This window comes from Capra hircus, chromosome 5 (genome assembly GCF_001704415.2).
Source record: "Capra hircus breed San Clemente chromosome 5, ASM170441v1, whole genome shotgun sequence".
NCBI classification, from domain to species: Eukaryota; Metazoa; Chordata; class Mammalia; order Artiodactyla; family Bovidae; genus Capra; species Capra hircus.
The window spans coordinates 44512464-44529843 of record NC_030812.1 but is presented as its reverse complement, the minus strand read 5'-3'; the positions used below and the strand labels follow the sequence as shown (position 1 = coordinate 44529843).

Genomic DNA, 17380 nt, shown 5'->3' with positions numbered 1-17380 from the left:
GTTTTTGTTTTTAGTTTTCCTGCTTTTAATCTCTGGGAGGTAATACAAAGAAATTTGCGTTTAAGTACATTCAGCTTTCACTTGAGTGCCTTTCAGGAAGGCAGCAGAATATATCTACCCGTGCTTTGCTGTGAATCATAGTACATGGTCATAATGCAATGATGAGGATAGGAACCTGTATTATATTTATTTCTGATACTTTAGCACTGTTGTATTAATATGTCCTTTTGATCTTTAGTGTGCTGTTTACAACCTGTGTTTTCAATTAATTTTCTCCTTTTGACAGGTCTGAAGAACTGTTGCCCAATTCAACAGTGCCAGCATTCCAACTTTGTTAAACCTACCAACATCTTAAATGGACTTTCTGTGGTGGTACCCTGTAAGAGGCGGATGAAAACTACTACATCAGTTTGCACATTCTAATCACTTTCCAGTATCACAGAGAGATTTTTACTTATATAATAGTCCTAGAGTATGCAGCTGGTAAAACCAGAGGCTACAATCCAGTATTACTGCTAAGAGACATTTTTCATCCACCAATGTTGTACATGTATGAAAATGGTGTACTGTATACTTTAACACACCCCATACTTTGTATTGGAGAGTACAATAATGTAAATCCTAAAAGCACCACTATTTTAGCATAATAAAAGAAAGTCCAAAGAGCTCCTATATAGACTACTCCAGATAACTTTGCTTCTTTGATACTTGTAGCTTATTGTAATTTTTTTTAAGAAATTCAAGGTCATTATCATTGTATTGTACAAATAAGCGCTTTGATTAACACAGCTATATAGTTTTTTTAATTTTTAAAAAACCTGTGGAGACAGTGATCTTGTCTTTAAAATATGATAGTCCTTTCGGTATAATGTCTTAGATTAAAGACGTTGCCTTTAATATCTGTTGGGAAGGAAATGTCCAGACTTTTCAAATCTTTTATTATATGTTTCCTTTTTTGTTTACATAGGGAACAATGTTTATAGTTGTGTGTACAGTGGGGGTCTACAACAAGAAGTGTATATTTTCAAACAATTTTTTAATGATTTAACAATTTTTGTAAATCATTTTCAGGCTTCTGCAGCTGTAGATTCTCACTGTGAATCCCCTGCTTGCTCATGCATAAGTGTATTTGCAATACCAAATATACAGGTTTAGTATTTTTGCCTGTTAGTGATTGTTTCCCATGTGTAACGTTTTGGTTGAGATGTTAAATGGTGGAAGAGTACTGTGGATGTGAATGTGGGAAGTAATTTTAATCATGTGTAATTGGTCACAAGGCCTAAGTTGCAGTAACTATTGCTGTTTTATTTAACAATGCCTTGTTGCTTTGTATGCATTAACGTTTGGGTGTAAAGATTGTGTGTCTATCCAACAGGGAGCCACAGTATTTAAATTGACCAACCTAATGTTACAACTACTTCTGAGGTGGCCAAATGTAAACTAAAAGCCTTAATTAAAGTGGTGCAATTTTGTATAACTTAGCATCAGTAGTTCAATAAATTTGGATTGCCATGCAAGGGCTTGCATTATAATTACTTGCCACTTGAATGTGTTTTGTGTAATGTTTAACAGTGCTAGTTAAATAAATATGGGTTTAACTTCTTTTTAAATGTGATAGGTGCGTTTTGCATAGTGTGGTTTCATAATTTAACGTTTGGGCAAGCCAGACTCATTTATTAATTACAGAAATGATGAGAGAAAAATGTCAGGTATTTTTCTTAGTATTGTTTGAATATCCACATAACCATCTTTTGAATTTTTCCTTTGGAAAGAGTTCTGTAAATCAAGCAATATTACTTACGAACGTATGCCTTCTGGGTAGTGTTCAGTAGCTCTTTGAGGTATAGGAGGAAGAATTGAAAATAGTTCAGCAGGTGTTACACTTACAGATTTTTTTAAACTAGAGGATGCAGTTACACTTATGGTCATAAAAGTCTTTTAATCAAGTGGACTCAAGTACTACTTTTTATATAATGGGTCTTTGTCTCAGATGTGCTGTAATTTCTGTTCTTTTTTGAAATCTGTAAATGAATCTTAAACTTTCTCAAAATATTTTCCAGCCGCTGGAGAATATCAGCAGTTAATTAGTAATACCATCTAATTTAGGGATGTCTGTTAATCCCTTAGATACTTGGTATTTGAATGAGACATTTAGAAGCTTTTATTTTAAAAAGAAAGAAATCTTATTCCTTACCTATTTAACTCACAGAGTTCCATGTATTTAAAGGTTCAATGTATCTTAAGAAAAAAATGTTGTTCTCTCAGAAATCCCACTTAACCCACTTGTTTTGGCAGAATTGTTTTTATTTATAGTCGTTGGGAGAAAATTAAATCTGAAAAAAGTGGCATTGTGGAGCATTGAAATCACTTCAATTTGTTATGTCCTGTTATATCTCTTTGGTCCTTTTGGGGGGCACCACCATTAATTCAGGTACCTTAATAAATGTTTGTTGCCTACCAGCTATGTGCCAGGCTGAATTCTAGGCTCTTAAAAACAGATAAATAGTCAACAGATAAACTTAAGTAATTTCTATATCTGATGATAGAACAGCAACCAAGATCAACTTAGAACCCTGCCCTCCTAGAATTTATACTCCATTTAGGGTTTTTCAGCCTCAGCACTCTAAATGCTGTGTGCTAGATAATGAGTTTTCCTCTCATATTATGGGATTTTTAACACCATCTCTAGACTCTACCCACTGAATGTAATACCACCCCCAAGTTGAAACAATCAGAATTATCTCCAGATATTGCCAGGTGTCCTTAAGTTAGATTCAGGGAAGAGGGAGAGGGGTATTGAAGGGCAAGATTGCCCCAGTTGAGAACTGTCGATCTGATGGGAACCAGTACATTAATTATAGATAAGGGTTAGGGGTACAGAGTGGACAGTTTACTATAGTGAATAAGAACATGGGCTCTGGAACCATATTTCCTGGATTTCTAATCCCTGCTCTGCCACCTCCAGCATGTAAGCCTGGGTAGGTTCCTCAGTTGCTTTATCTGTAAAACAGAATGTTAGTAACATCTATTTCATAGGCTTTAAAGGGGCTTCCCAGGTGGTGCTAGTGGTAAAAACCCTGCAACATAAGAGATGCGGGTTCGATCCCTGGGTTGGGAAGATGCCCTGGAGAAGGACATGGCAACCGACTCCAGTATTCTTACCTGGAGAATGCCATGGACAGAGGAGCCTGGTGGGCCACAGTCCATGGATTCACAGTCGGACACAACTGAGGCGACTTAGCATGCGTGCACAGAGAGAGTGAAGTACTTGGCCAGTGTCATCCTCCAAGTCAGTATTTGTGTTGTTTCTTATTTTGCATCTTGCTAACAGAAATAGGGCTGGGGTTTGGCAAATGCACCATTTGTCTCCCATACAAAATAACTGCAGCTTAGGAATGCAAATCATGGACTTTTCTGGTGCTTAAATGGTGTGTAGCGGAGGGGCGGGGTTACTAAAATAAGTCAAAAAATTTGAGTTCTTTTTCATGTCCCCAAGGATACTTGGAGAAAGGTTTAAGTTTTTAGAGAAAACAGTGGTATTTCACTTTATTCTGAAAAGTGTAAAAACCCTGTTTTAACTTTCATGTTGATTCAGTTCTTTTTCTTAAATGTATAGTCTTTACCACATGTGGATATTATGAGTAGGAAGTTTTAAAGTCTCTATTTATGAAAATGTTTCCTTTTTTAAAGTCATCTCATCTTTAGATGTGGGGCAGCAAACTTAGAATCAGTACTTTTTACTGCAACATTTTTTATTCTAGTTTATCTGTTTTCACTGAATTTAATCCTCATCTATTATTCTGCCTCTTTAAAATCATGAAGTGTAGAGTTTGTTAGTATTTTATAATTAATACTCCTATGACCTTGTCTTGGAAACCAGTGTTTGCAGTTTTATCTCTCAAACTAACAATGAGCCTTAAATTGTGACTTATAAGACTCAAAAAATTTTAATCTATTCTGTAATTTGTTACAGTGCATCCATACATCTGGTATTTTATGACTGCATGAGAGAAGTGAAATAGATTGAAAATAGAACTAAACTTCTGTTCCTTTAACTGACCATTAAAAGAAGAATGTATGAGTCCTTGTTATGATATTGATGATAATTGTCAAAACTCTAAACTTGTTAATGGAACAACTAAATTTGTAGGCTTAACATTAGTTTATCTTTGAAAGGTAGAAATAAAATACTGCTAAATAGGTCAGTTTTCTAAGTGCTGCAGAAGCATTCCATATGTTGCACATACTCTGAACTTGGTCCCTTAACACCCTTTGGGTCACTTATAGATTACTGACCTTACAAATGATTTGTTTTTTCCAAAATTAGGGCTCTCTACGCAAATTTTGTATCAAAAGCATCAACAAACACATTTGGTATATTTACTATGTTCCAAGCACGGTTTACTATGCTAGCGTGGATAGAGCAGGGATGTTCTGCCCTCACAGAGCCTAGATTCTGCTGGGGGAGAGAGAGTCATCAAATGAGCAAAGGTCAGTTGGTAATTTGTTAAACTATCTCAGAACTTTCATTTGGGACAATTGAATGATTTAGGAAAGTATAGTATCATTTAATATGTATAAAGGTTTTATTATTTATTGGCAGAATTGTCTGAAAGGGTATGGAATTTTTACTGTTCTTTTGTTGTGTTACAAAACAGTAAACCTGATTTTTCACCTTACAAAAGCAGGTTAAACTTAGTTTAACCTGATCTTCCTTATGCAATGTCTTCAATGCAAAATTATCCATATTTAGTGTTTTGAGTCAGAACACAGGTTTTTTTCCTGAAAACTAAATAATGCAGATTCTACAAAATTTGAATATGAATAATGTATTCAATTACATCAAAAGGTTACAGGAGTTTTCAAAAGCCTTCAGTGTTTTTGTCATCTGTCATTATTATTCATTCAAATTTCTATTTATAGTGTGTTATTATGTCCCCTGGGAGAACTAAGTTCACAAGGGGAAATTCTGTTACTGTCAAACTTCTGAATAAGAAAGGTACTGTGCTTAGAGGAGAGTGGAGTAGCAAAAAGTAAATGAGAGAATAAACCCAGTCCCTGTTGCCAAGGTTCTTAATGTTTCAGTGGTGGGGAAGGCCAGTCAGAATAAGCAAAAATCCAGTACCTCACTTCTAACCACAGAGTTCATGCTCCATTATCCATACTAATCCAAGTGACTAACAGTAAAAAAAAAAATTGTATTTTGCTTTAAAATGTATGGACTGTTGATTTATATTTCTCTTTTATTCAGGTCAGTGTTAGATTCTCAGAGCAGATCAACCAGTGATGGAAAACTAGACAGAAATAAGTGTCTTTACATACTGGAAATGGGAGAGATAAAGTAGGTACAGTACAGAATGGGTAGTTACTAGAGAGCCGCTCTGCTGTTCTAAATGGGAGTAAAGGAAAGCAGTGTATTTTTTTTCAAACTTAATTGAAGGAAAATCACCTCACAGTATTAATATTGTGTTGGCCTTTGCCATATATCAACATGAGTCAGCCATAGGTGTATATGTCCTCTCCCTTTTTAATGTCCCTCCCATGTCTTACCCCTTTAGGTTTTGAGAGTCCTGGTTTGAATCCCTGAGTCATATAGCAGAGTCTCATTGGTTATCTGTTTTACACATGGTGGTATATATCCTTCCATTACTGTCTTCATTCAGCCCACCCTTCCGCTAGCTCATGTCCATAAGTCTGTTCTCTATGTCTGCATTGCCATTTTTGCCCTGTAAATAGGTTCACCAATACCATCTTTCCAGATTCTATATATACATTAATACACAATATTTGTTTTTCTCATTCTGACTCAGTTCAGTTCAGTCACTCAGTCGTGTCTGACTCTTTGTGACCCCATGGACTGCAGCACGCAAGGCCTCCCTGTCCATCACCAACTCCCAGAGTTTATTCAAGCTCATGTCCATTGAGTCGGTGATGCCACCCAACCATCTCATCCTCTGTCGTCCCCTTCTCTTCCCGCCTTCAGTCTTGCCCTGCATCAGGGCCTGAATGAGTCAGTTCTTCACATTAGATGGCCAACATATTGGAGTTTCCGCTTCAGCATAAGTCCTTCCAATGAATATTCAGGACTGACTTCCTTTATGATTGACTGGTTGGATCTCCTTGCAGTCCTTGGGACTCTCAAGAGTCTTCTCCAACACCACAGTTCAAAAGCATCGGTTCTTTGGTGCTCAGTTTTCCCTGTAGTCAAACTCTCACGTCCATACATGACCACTGGAAAAACCATAGCCTTGACTAGACGGACCTTTGTTGGCAAAGTAATGTCTCTGCTTTTTAATATGCTGTCTAGGTTGGTCATAACTTTTCTTCCAAGGAGCAAGCGTCTTAATTCCATGGCTGCAGTGACCATCTGCAGTGATTTTGGAGCCCAGGAAAATAAAGTGTCACTTTTGCCAGTGCTTCCCCATGTATTTGCCATGAAGTGATGGGATCAGATGCCATGATCTTAGTTTCCTGAATGTTGACTTTTAAGCCAACTTTTTCACTCTCTTTCACTTTCAACAAGAGACTCGTTAGTTCTTCTTCGCTTTTCTGTCATAAGGGTGGTGTCATCTGCATTTCTGAGGTTATTAATATTTCTTGCAGAATTCTTGATTCCAGCTTGTGCTTCATCCAGCCCAGCGTTTCTCATGATGTACTCTGCATATAAGTTAAATAAGCATGGTGACAACATACAGCCTTGACATACTCCTTTCCCAATTTGGAACCAGTCTGTTGTTTCATGTCCAGTTCTAACTGTTACTTCGTGACCTGCATACAGGTTTCTCAGGAGGCAGGTCAGGTCATCTGGTAGTCCCATCTCTTGAAGAATTTTCCACAGTTTGTTGTCCACACAGTCAAAGGCTTTGGCATAGTCAGTAAGTTAGAAGTAAATATTTTTCTGGAGCCCTCTTTTTCGATGAGCCAGCGGATATTGGCAATTTGATCTCTGGTTCCTCTGCCTTTTCTTAATCCAGCTTGAACATCAGGGAGTTCACGGTTCACGTACTGTTGAAGCCTGGCTCGGAGGAATTTTAAGTATTATTTTACTAACTTGTGAGATGAGTGCAATTGTGTGGTAGTTTGAGCATTCTTTGGCATTGCCTTTCTTTGAGGTTGGAATGAAAACTGACCTTTGCGGTCCTTTGGCCACTGCTGAGTTTTCCAAATTTGCTGGCATTTTGAGTGCAGCACTTGCACAGCATCATCTTTTAGGATTTGAAATAGCTCAACTGAAATTCCATCACCTCCACTAGCTTTGTAGTAATGTTTTCCAAAGCCCACTTGACTTTGTATTCCAAGATGTCTGGCTCTAGGTGAGTGATCACACCATTGTGATTATCTGGGTCATGAAGATCTTTTTTTATGGTGGTTCTGTGTATTCTTGCCACCTCTTCATAATATCCTCTGCTTCTGTTAGGTCCATACCGTTTGTGTCCTTTATTGTGCCTGTCTTTGCATGAAGAGTTCCTGTGGTATCTCTAATTTTCTTGAAGAGATCTCTAGAGTTTCCCATTCTATTGTTTTCCTTTATTTCTTTGCATTGATCACTGAGGAAGGCTTTCTTATCTTCCTTGCTGTTCTTTGGAACTCTGCTTTCAAATGGGTATATCTTTCCTCTTCTCCTTTGCCTTTCACTTCTCTCTCTTCTCAGCTATTTGTAAGGCTTCCTCAGACAACCATTGTGGCTTTTTGCATTTCTGTTTTTGGGGATGGTCTCCTGTACAATGTCATGAACCTCCATCCATAGTTCTTCAGATACTCTATCAAATCTAATCCCTTGAATCTATTTGTCACTTCCACTGTATAATCATAAAGGATTTGATTTATGTCATAACAATGATCTAGTGGTTTTTCCGTACTTTCTTCAGTTTAAGTCTGAATTTGGCAATAAGGAGTTCATAATCTGAGCCACAGTCAGCTCCCGGTCTTGCTTTTGCTGACTGTATAGAGCTGCTCCATCTTTGGGTGCAAAGGATATAATCAATCTTATTTTGGTATTGATCATCTAGTGATGTCCATGTGTAGAATCTTCTCTTGTGTTGTTGGAAGAGGGTGTTTGCTATGACCAGTGCGTTCTCTTGGCAAAACTGTATTAGCCTTTGCCTTGCTTTATTCTATACTCCAAGGCCAAATTTGCCTGTTACTCCAGGTATTTCTTAACTCCCTACTTTTGCATTCCAGTCCCTTATAGTGAAAAGGACATCATCTTGGGGTGTTAGTTCTAGAAGGTCTTGTAGGTCTTCATAGAACCATTCAGTTTCTTCAGCATTACTGCTCAGGGCATAGACTTGGATTTCTGTGATAGTGAATGGTTTGCCTTGTAAACGAACAGAGATCTTTCTCTCGTTTTTGAGATTGCATCCAAGTACTGCATTTCAGACTCTGGTTGACTGTGATGGCTACTCCATTTCTTCTAAGGGATTCTTGCCCACAGTAGTAGATATAATGGTCATCTAAGTTAAATTCACCCATTCCAGTCTATTTTAGTTCACTGATTGCTAAAATTTGCCATCTCCTGTTTGATCACTTCCAATTTTCCTTGATTCATGGACTTAACATTCCAGGTTCCTATGCAGTATTGCTCTTTCTGACTGACTTCACTCTATAATGGATTCTGGGTTCATCCGTGTCATTAGAACTGACTCATGGATTCCTTTTTAATGGCTGAGTAATATTCCACTGTGTATATGTACTACAGTTCCTTTATCTGTCTGTGTGATAATGGACATCTAGGTTAAAGAACAAGTTTTGACAGCTGTGTGAAAGATAGCTCAGGAAGTGTGATGTTAGAGCTGGAGCCAACCCACCCAGTGTGTATGCTGCTTGAATCTGTAAGCATGAAGTGATTGGCTGGAGCTGTGGTGAGAAAGGGAGCCCAAAAAGTTTTTAAAAGGAATAATTGGAGAATTGGTTAGTGGCTTAGGTGTGGGGGCTGAAGGAAAGACAGACATAGTGGATTATATTAGCCAATTTGGAGATGAACATCAATGGTGATAAAATACAGAAGCCAGCAAGGTATTTCTGTTTTTAGTGCATGAGTAAAGAACTTTTTGGTATGACAAAGTTTAAGTGAGATGTTTTTAATTAAAGAGTATCTCATGAGGAGAGATGATTTTAACAGACTTTGAAGTCGTTGGTGTACAAGAGGCAACTGAAACCATAGTGAATGAAATTATAAGGATTAAGTATAGAGAAATACAAGAAAACCTGGTCTAAATGGGGTGGGGAAGAGAAGGATTGGAGAGCAAAGGATTGCTCTTAAAAAGATAAGGGCAGAGAAGGCAGCAAATAGCCTTCTATAGCCAGAGAATACAGCATCTTCGATGGCAAAATAGTAAGACTGTGACCCCACTTTTTGTCTTGGCACTGTTCAGTTCAGTCACTCAGTTGTGTGACTCTTTGCAACCCCATGAACCGCAGCACACCAGGCCTCCCTATCCATCACCAACTATGGGAGTCCACCCAAACCCATGCCCATTGAGTTGGTGATGCCATCCAACCATCTCATCCTTTGTCATCCCCTTCTCCTCCTGCCCTCAATCTTTCCCAGCATCAGGGTCTTTTCAAATGAGTCCGCTCTTTGCATCAGGTGGCCAAAGTATTGGAAGTTTCAGCTTCAACATCAGTTCTTCCAGTGAACACCCAGGACTGATCTCCTTTAGGATGGACTGGTTGGATCTCTTTGCAGTCCAGGGGACTCTTAAGAGTCTTCTCCAGCACCACAGTTCAGAAGCATCAATTCTTCAGCGCTCAGCTTTCTTTATAGTCCAACTCTCACATTCATAGACCAGCAGTAATTCATTCTCTAGATGTATCATAATTTATATTTGTCTCTTCATATACTACTTGGTGGGGAATTAGCTACTGCTCTAAGGAAATGATAGGATAGTTTTGGAAATACCATCTTCTTCTTAGTATCAGGTCCATGTATGTCTGCAGCAGCTACAGGCGCACTTCAGAGTTATTGGCAGGTTTAATTCAGACCATTGCAATAAAGTGAATATTGCAGTAATGGAAGTCAACAAGTGTTTTTGGTTTCCCAATGCATGTAAAAATTGTACTGTAGTGTACTAAGTGTACAATAACGTATCTTAAGGAAAAAAACTACAAACCTCATTTTAAAGTACTTTATTACTAAAAGATGTTAATCATCATTCAAGCCTTCTTCGTATCCTAATCTTTTGGGTGGTGGGGAGTCTTGCCTCGGTGTTAATGGCTGCTGATGGATCAGGGGAGTACTTTCTGAAAGCTAGAACGGCTGTGGCAGTTTCTTAAAATAAGGCAACAGTGAGGTTTGCCACATGGGTCAGCTCTTCCCTTCGTGAACAACTTATCTGTAGCATGCAGTGCTGTTTGGTAGTATTTAACCCACAGGAGAGTTTCTTTCAAAATTGGAATCAGTCGTCTCAAACCCTGCTGCTGCATTATCTAGTAAGTTTACATAATATACTAAATCCTTTGTTGCCATTTCAGCATTTTCACAGCATCTTAACCAGGAATAGATTCCATTTCAAGAAACCACTCTGTTGATCCATAATAAGTGGCTCCTCATCCATCTGAAGTTTTAGTGTGAGATTGCAACAGTTCCGTCACGTCTTCAGGCTCTGCGTCTAGTTAGTGCTCGTTCTTTCGCTACTTCCACCACACCTGCACTTACTTCGTCTACTGAAACCTTGAACCCCTCAAAGTCCTCCATGAGAGCTGGAGTCAGCTTCTTCCAAGTTCCTATTGTTGATATTTTGACCTCTTTCTGAATTAGAAATATTCTTGGGTTTTTTTTCCCATTATGATTTATTATAGGATATTGAATATAATTGCCTATGCTATAGCATAAGACCTTGTTGTTTATCCATTCTATATATAATAGATTGCATCTTCTAGTCCCAGACTCCCAATTCAACCCTCCTCAACCTCCCTACCCCTTGGCAACTACAAATCTGTTCTCTGTGAATTTTCTGTTTCAGAAATAAGTTCATCTGTGTCATATGTTAGATTTCCAATGTAAGTGATATCATATGGTATTTGTCTTTCTGATTTCACCTAGTATGTTAATCTCGAGGTCCATTCATGTTGCTGCAAATGGCACTGTTCCATCCTGTGTGTGTGTGTGTGTGTGTGCGTGTGTACACACCACATTTTTATCCATTCTGTCAGTGGACATTTAGGTTGCTTCCATGTCTTAGCTACTGTAAATAGTGCTGCTCTGAACATAGGGGTACATGTATCTTTTCCAATTATTGTTTTGTCTATGTATGTGCCCAGGAGTGGGATTGCTGGATCATATGGGCAATTCTATGTTTTTTAAGGAACCTCCATCTAGTTTTCCATAGTGGCTGCACCAATTTACATTCCCACCAAAGTACCAGAATGTTTCCTTTTCTTTACACCCTCTCCAGCATTTGTTATTTGTAGACTTTTTAATGATGGCCATTCGAATTAGGTGTATTCTTAATATCATCTAGAAAGGTGAATTCTTTCCAGAAGATTTTCAAATTAATTTGCCCACATCCATCAAAGAAATCACTATGTGTGGCAGTTATAGCCTTACAAAATGTAGTTGTTTAGTAAAAGTTGAAAGTAAAAATTACCTCTTGATCCATGGGCTGTAATACAGATACTGTGTTAGTAGGCATGAAAACAACATAAATCACCTTGTATATCTCCATCAGAGCTCCTGGATGACCAGGTGCATTGTCAGTGAGCAGTACTGAATTTGAAATAATCTTTTATTGTGAACAGTAGATCTCAACAGTGGGCTGAAAATCTCAGTAAACTGTGTTGTAAGCAGGTGTGCTGTCATCCAGGCTTTAATTTTCTATTTATAGTGCATAGTCATAGTAGTGAGTGAATGAAGTTGCTCAGTTGTGTCTGACTCTTTGCGACTCCATGGACTGCAGCCTACCAGGTTCCTCTGTCCATGGGATTTTCCAGGCAAGAATGCTGGAGTGGGTTACCATTTCCTTCCCCAAGATATCTTCCCAACACAGGGATTGAACCCAGGTCTCCTGCATTGTAGGCAGATGCTTTACCGTCTGAGCCACCAGGGAAGTCCACTAAATTATGCTAACTCATAGTAGATTTAGCATAATTCTTAAAGGCCCTGGGATTTTCAGAATGGCAAATGAGCATTGGCTTCATCTTAAAGTTGCTAGTCATGTTAGACCCTAACAAGAAAGTCAGCCTGTCCTTTAAAGCTTTGGAGTCAAGCATTGACTTCTCTCTAGATATGAAAGTGCTAGATGGCATCTTCTAACAGAAGACTGTTTTGTCTCATCAATAATCTATTGTTTAGTGTAGCCACCTTCATTAATTATCTTAGCTAGATCTTCTGGGTAATTTGCTGCAGGTTCTACATTAGCACTTGCTGCGTCACCTTGCACTTTATGTTATGCAGGCGGCTTCTGAAATCTCAGGAACCAACTTGTGCCAGCTTTCGTTCTGCAGTTTCCCCACCTCTCAACCTGCATAGAATTGAACAGAGGGCTTTGCTGTGGATTAGATTTTGGCTCAAGGGAATGTTATGGCTGGTTTAGTAGTTCCACTGTAGTTTCACTGCAACTTTTTCCATAGCAGCAGTAAAGAGTAGCACTTTTAATTTCCTTCAGTAACTTTTCCTTAGACTCACAATAGGGCTGACTGGTACAAGAGGCTTTGGACATGCTTCTCTCACTAATTTTAATCATTTCTGGCTTCTTATTTCAGTTAAACGCTTAGAGACCATTGTAGGGTTATTAACTGGCCTAATTTCAATACTCTTGTGTATCAAAATAAGGAAGCCTGAGGAGAGGGTAGAAGACAGGAATAGCCAATCAGTGGAACAGAAAACCATGCACAAAGTTTGAGGCCATATACAGGCATCCCAAACAGTAACAATACTAACATCAGAGATCACTGTAGCAAATACAATAATAATAGAACTGTTTAAATATTACAAGAATTATCAGAATGTGACGGCAAGCAAAATGTGAGCAAATGCTGCTGGAAAAAATGGTGCCATTAGTTACTGGATACAGGGTTGCCAGAAAGAGTTTGTAAGAAATGCTGTACCTGCAAAATTGCAATAAAGTGAGGCATGTATAAAGTCTGTTTTCAGAACCAGTGTTGACAGCTGTACCAAGTCCACAAGGCATCTTTCAAATATGTATCATTGAAATATTTCTCCTTTCCAATGATACAAACATTTTTGTTCCTCTTAATGTTACCAAGTCCAAGCTTGCTCTGCTCACTGCTCAGCAGACCAATGAGAGCGAGAGCTGAAATGTCAAGACAAAGAATACAACTTTATTCAAACTGACTTCTCAGTCAGTAAGTCAACTGACTGAGAAGATGGCAGACTAATGGGTCAACCATCTTACTTGGGTCTGGATGCCAGGTTTCTTTTATGGATCAGAGAAGAGGAAGCAAAGTAAAAAGGCCATTAATCTTGCAGATATCTTCTAGAATGGCGAGCCTCCTGCAGGGAATCTGTTTACTTCTTTCCTGCCATCTACAGGTGGACAGGGTTCTGAACAAAAGCACTATGGTTGAAAGGTAAGGGGCAGGATTCTCTGAGGCAGACCTTTATGTATGATTATAATAACAAAAACAACAGAAAACAAGTCAAATAGTTTAAACATGGAGTCAGAATTTACTTCTTGCAACATTATTTTTTTTAATCTGACAGCTTGGTGCTTTACCCCATAAAAATGTATTAGGATGGTAAATTACTGTTAACTGGGTTCTCATTATTTTTACAACATGTTTCTTAAGATCTTCTAAAAAGATACTATTGTCCTAGCTAGGCACTATATATTAGTTCCTAGGGCTACTGTAACAAATTACTACAAATTTGGTGACTCAGAACAGAAACTTTAGGAGGGTTTAAAGGCCGAAAGTCCAAAATCAAAGTGTTGGCAAGCCTCGCTCCCTCTAGTAGCTCCAAGAGAGAAATCGTTCCTTCCTGCCCATATTCCTCGGCATGAGGCCTTGATCTCTCCAAACTGCCTCTTTCTCCATATATCTGTATGTGTCTCACCTCTCTTTTAAAGATACTTGTGTTGGCATTCAGGACCCACCTCAATAATCCAGCATAATCTCAAGATCCTAAATCACACCTGCAAAGACCCTTTTTTTTCAAATAAAGATAAAATTCACAAGTTTGGGGATTAGGACATGAACATACCTTTGGAAGCCATTATCCACCTACCACACAGTGTTTTATTGATTTTGCAATGACAAAGACCAGCATAGGTCTACTCTAGGATAATTCAAAATGTGCTGAATTGAGTCAACAGACCCAAGGGTCTCGAGAGATCCTACCTACGAAAGCTTCAGAATTAAAGCTACTCTGCAGAGATCCTTCTAAGGGAAACCTGGAGAGTCAGTAGAGACCTTCAGGAATTAATAAGAGGTCCAGTCTGGGCTATTTCCACAATTCTAGAACCAATGGAGTAAATTCTGTTAACCATTATCCCTGAATTACTTTATTACTTATTACTGAATTACCTTCCACTTGGGTTAGCACACATCCTGTCTATGCAACATATTTTATATTATTCATTGATCAATGATGACAGAAACTTCCCCCTTCTACTGACTTAGATTTAGGAGTGATATAAATAGAAAACTTTATTTTTGCTGCTTTTCATTTCCAGACACAACAAAAAGGATTTTCCCTCCACCTCATCCTCTCACCTTTAATCAGACTTGAATGATTCGTATTAGAAGAAAATGAGTGCTTCTGAAACCAGTGTCATGATTTAGAAGGTTTTATTCAACTCCCACACTGAATTGAATGGTTTGTTTACTCCCTTTGTTTTTAGAAATAAGAATAATGGATGGGCACAAGAATTAAATGGTAAAAATTCATTTGGTTGGAGTAAACTACATTGAACATTCAAGCAAAGTAGGGATTAATTCAGTCCAGTGGGGTTTGGGGTTTTATATTTGTTAGGACATACTGCATTAGGTTTCTGCAGAGTTTCTCAAAAATGAATTTGGACCTTCTCCAGATAGGCTTTATCTGTTTATTATTTCTGGTAACTATTTGAGGTAATGGTAAAAGGAGAGAGTAACCATCTGTAGGATTTACACGTTTAAGATACAAGCTTAGAGTTCCCAGAAGTTGGTTCAATCATTCTCTACCAGAACTATTGTGGAAAATGTTCTCGTTTCATTCATTTATTCCTTTGGGTCTTCAAACTTCACTGAAGTATCTTGGATCATGCAAGATGATGTTAGCCACCACCATGCCACCCAATGGTGTCATAGAGGATGGCACCACAGAAGAGAGGCACCCAGCATGTCTCCCCTCATCCTTCCACTCTGAACCAGTACAGGATATTCTGATGGTCAGGGCTTCCTCCCCTTGTTAGGATGTGGCTAATGCTGGATACAGAATTAATGATTTTGTTGTCCTGGGCTCCCTGCAGGGAGGGTAAAGAGGACAGATCTCAGGATGTCATCCAAATAGGAAAGAAGTAAAATGTCAAACCGTGTCAACCCTGGACAGTGAAGACAATTCACAGTGCCACCTCCCCGCCAGTTGTCTGCTGGAAGATGTCAACAGCGCAGCTCCCCAAGGCTATTGCATCATAAGGGAGGACTTTTTTTCTTAGCTCACTTACTTGTGAAACTCACTGAGAGGAGCAGTAGTAGTCAAAATTGGCTCAACTGCTCTCTCTCACTTTGAAGAAGATAACAAATTCTAGGAAGCCATAGATTTTGTGACAGGTCTCCTTGACCTGCACACAATAAACTCAAAAACACCCCATGAGTTAAAATATATTCAATATCTAGCATTAAACCTAGTTTGTAACTTATCTTTTCGAAAGGAAGATAACTGTGAAGTGGTAATGTTTCCTGAGATAGTTGTTATAAAAATTATGTACTAATTTAAGTTTTTATTTATTCAGTTCAGTCGCTCAGTCGTGTCCTAATCTTTGTGACCTCGTGAATCACAGCACACCAGGCCTCCCTGTCCATCACCAACTCCCGGAGTTCACTGAGACACACATCCATAGAGTCAGTGATGCCATCCAGCCATCTCATCCTCTGTCATCCCCTTCTTCTCCTGCCCCCAATCCCTCCCAGCATCAGAGTCTTTTCCAATGAGTCAACTCTTTGCATGAGGTGGCCAGAGTACTGGAGTTTCAGCTTTAACATCATTTCTTCCAAAGAAATTTTACTTATTACATAATAACAATCTATGAATCATTTCCAAACATAGACTATTTCTCTGCTCTCTTGCTGTCATTGTATCATGATGAAAGAATCACAAATAAAAGCTTACGAAAGTTGTTATCAAGGCTCCCCAAAACCAATTAAAATGGAGAATTATGTTCTCATGATGTTTCCATGAGAAAACTGAGATTGAAGAACTCATAAACTCTTGATAGTTGAGAAGTAATAACAATATTAATTATTTCTTGGACCCCTTACTATGTGCCACCCACTGCTCTAAGCAATTTCAGGTGTTTATCTTATTTAGCTTTTAGAACAATGCTATAAAATGCTGTAAAATATTAGTGTTCCCTAGTAGTGCTTATGGATGCCTTGTCAATAGACTGAAACATTAGAAACACTAGAAAATGAAATTATTATAAATGAATACCCTAAAGGCTCAAAAAGTGTATTAGAATTATTCGGGAACTTAGGGAAGTAGGGCTTCCCTTGTGGTCCAGCTCGTAGAGAATCTGCCTGCAATGCAAGAGACCTGGGTTCGATCCTGGGGTTGGGAAGATCCCCTGGAGAAGGGAAAGGCTATCCTCTTCAGTATTCTGGCCTGGAGAATTCCATGGACTGTATAGTCCATGGGGTAACAAAGAGTTGGACACAACTGAGCGACTTTCACTTAGGAAGGTAACTGAATACAGAATAAATATGCCAAAAATCAATAGTTTTTTTTCTGTTTTCACCATAAGTACTTAGGAGTTGAAAGTGAAAGTGAAGTTGCTCAGTTGTATCCGATTCTCTGTGACCCCACAGACTGTAGCCTGCCAGGTTCCTCTGTCCATGGGATTTTCCAGGCAAGAATACTGGAGTGGGTTGCTGTTTCCTTCTCCAGGGGATCTTCCCAACCCAGCGATCAAACCTGGGTCTCCCGAATTGCAGGCAGACTCTTTACCGTCTGAGCCACCAGGGAATCCCTATATGAGGGTAAATTTTATAACAAAAATTATAAATGTCTCAAGGAATAAAGCAAACAGGAAAGAGTTACATAAAAGTCTTACTGAGGCTTCCCTGGTGGCTCAGTGGTAGAGAATCTGCCAGTGCAGGAGACACAGGCTCCATTCCCTGATCTGGGATGGTTCCACATGCTGCAGAGCAACTGAGCTGGTGTACCGCAACTACAGAACCTGTGCTCCGGAGCCCAGGAGCTGCAGCTCCTGAGCCCATGTGC

At 38.8% G+C, this 17380-nt stretch overlaps 1 protein-coding gene across 2 annotated transcripts in view; it reads left to right on the top strand.

Moving 5' to 3' along the window:
• RAP1B (RAP1B, member of RAS oncogene family) overlaps window positions 1–2346 on the top strand; it is a 47335-nt gene extending 44989 nt beyond the window's left edge. The window contains exon 8 of one of the 2 annotated variants that reach the window (XM_018047553.1): window positions 287–2346. The gene's annotated coding sequence lies outside the window, so the exon portion shown is untranslated. 2 annotated transcript variants of the gene reach the window in all.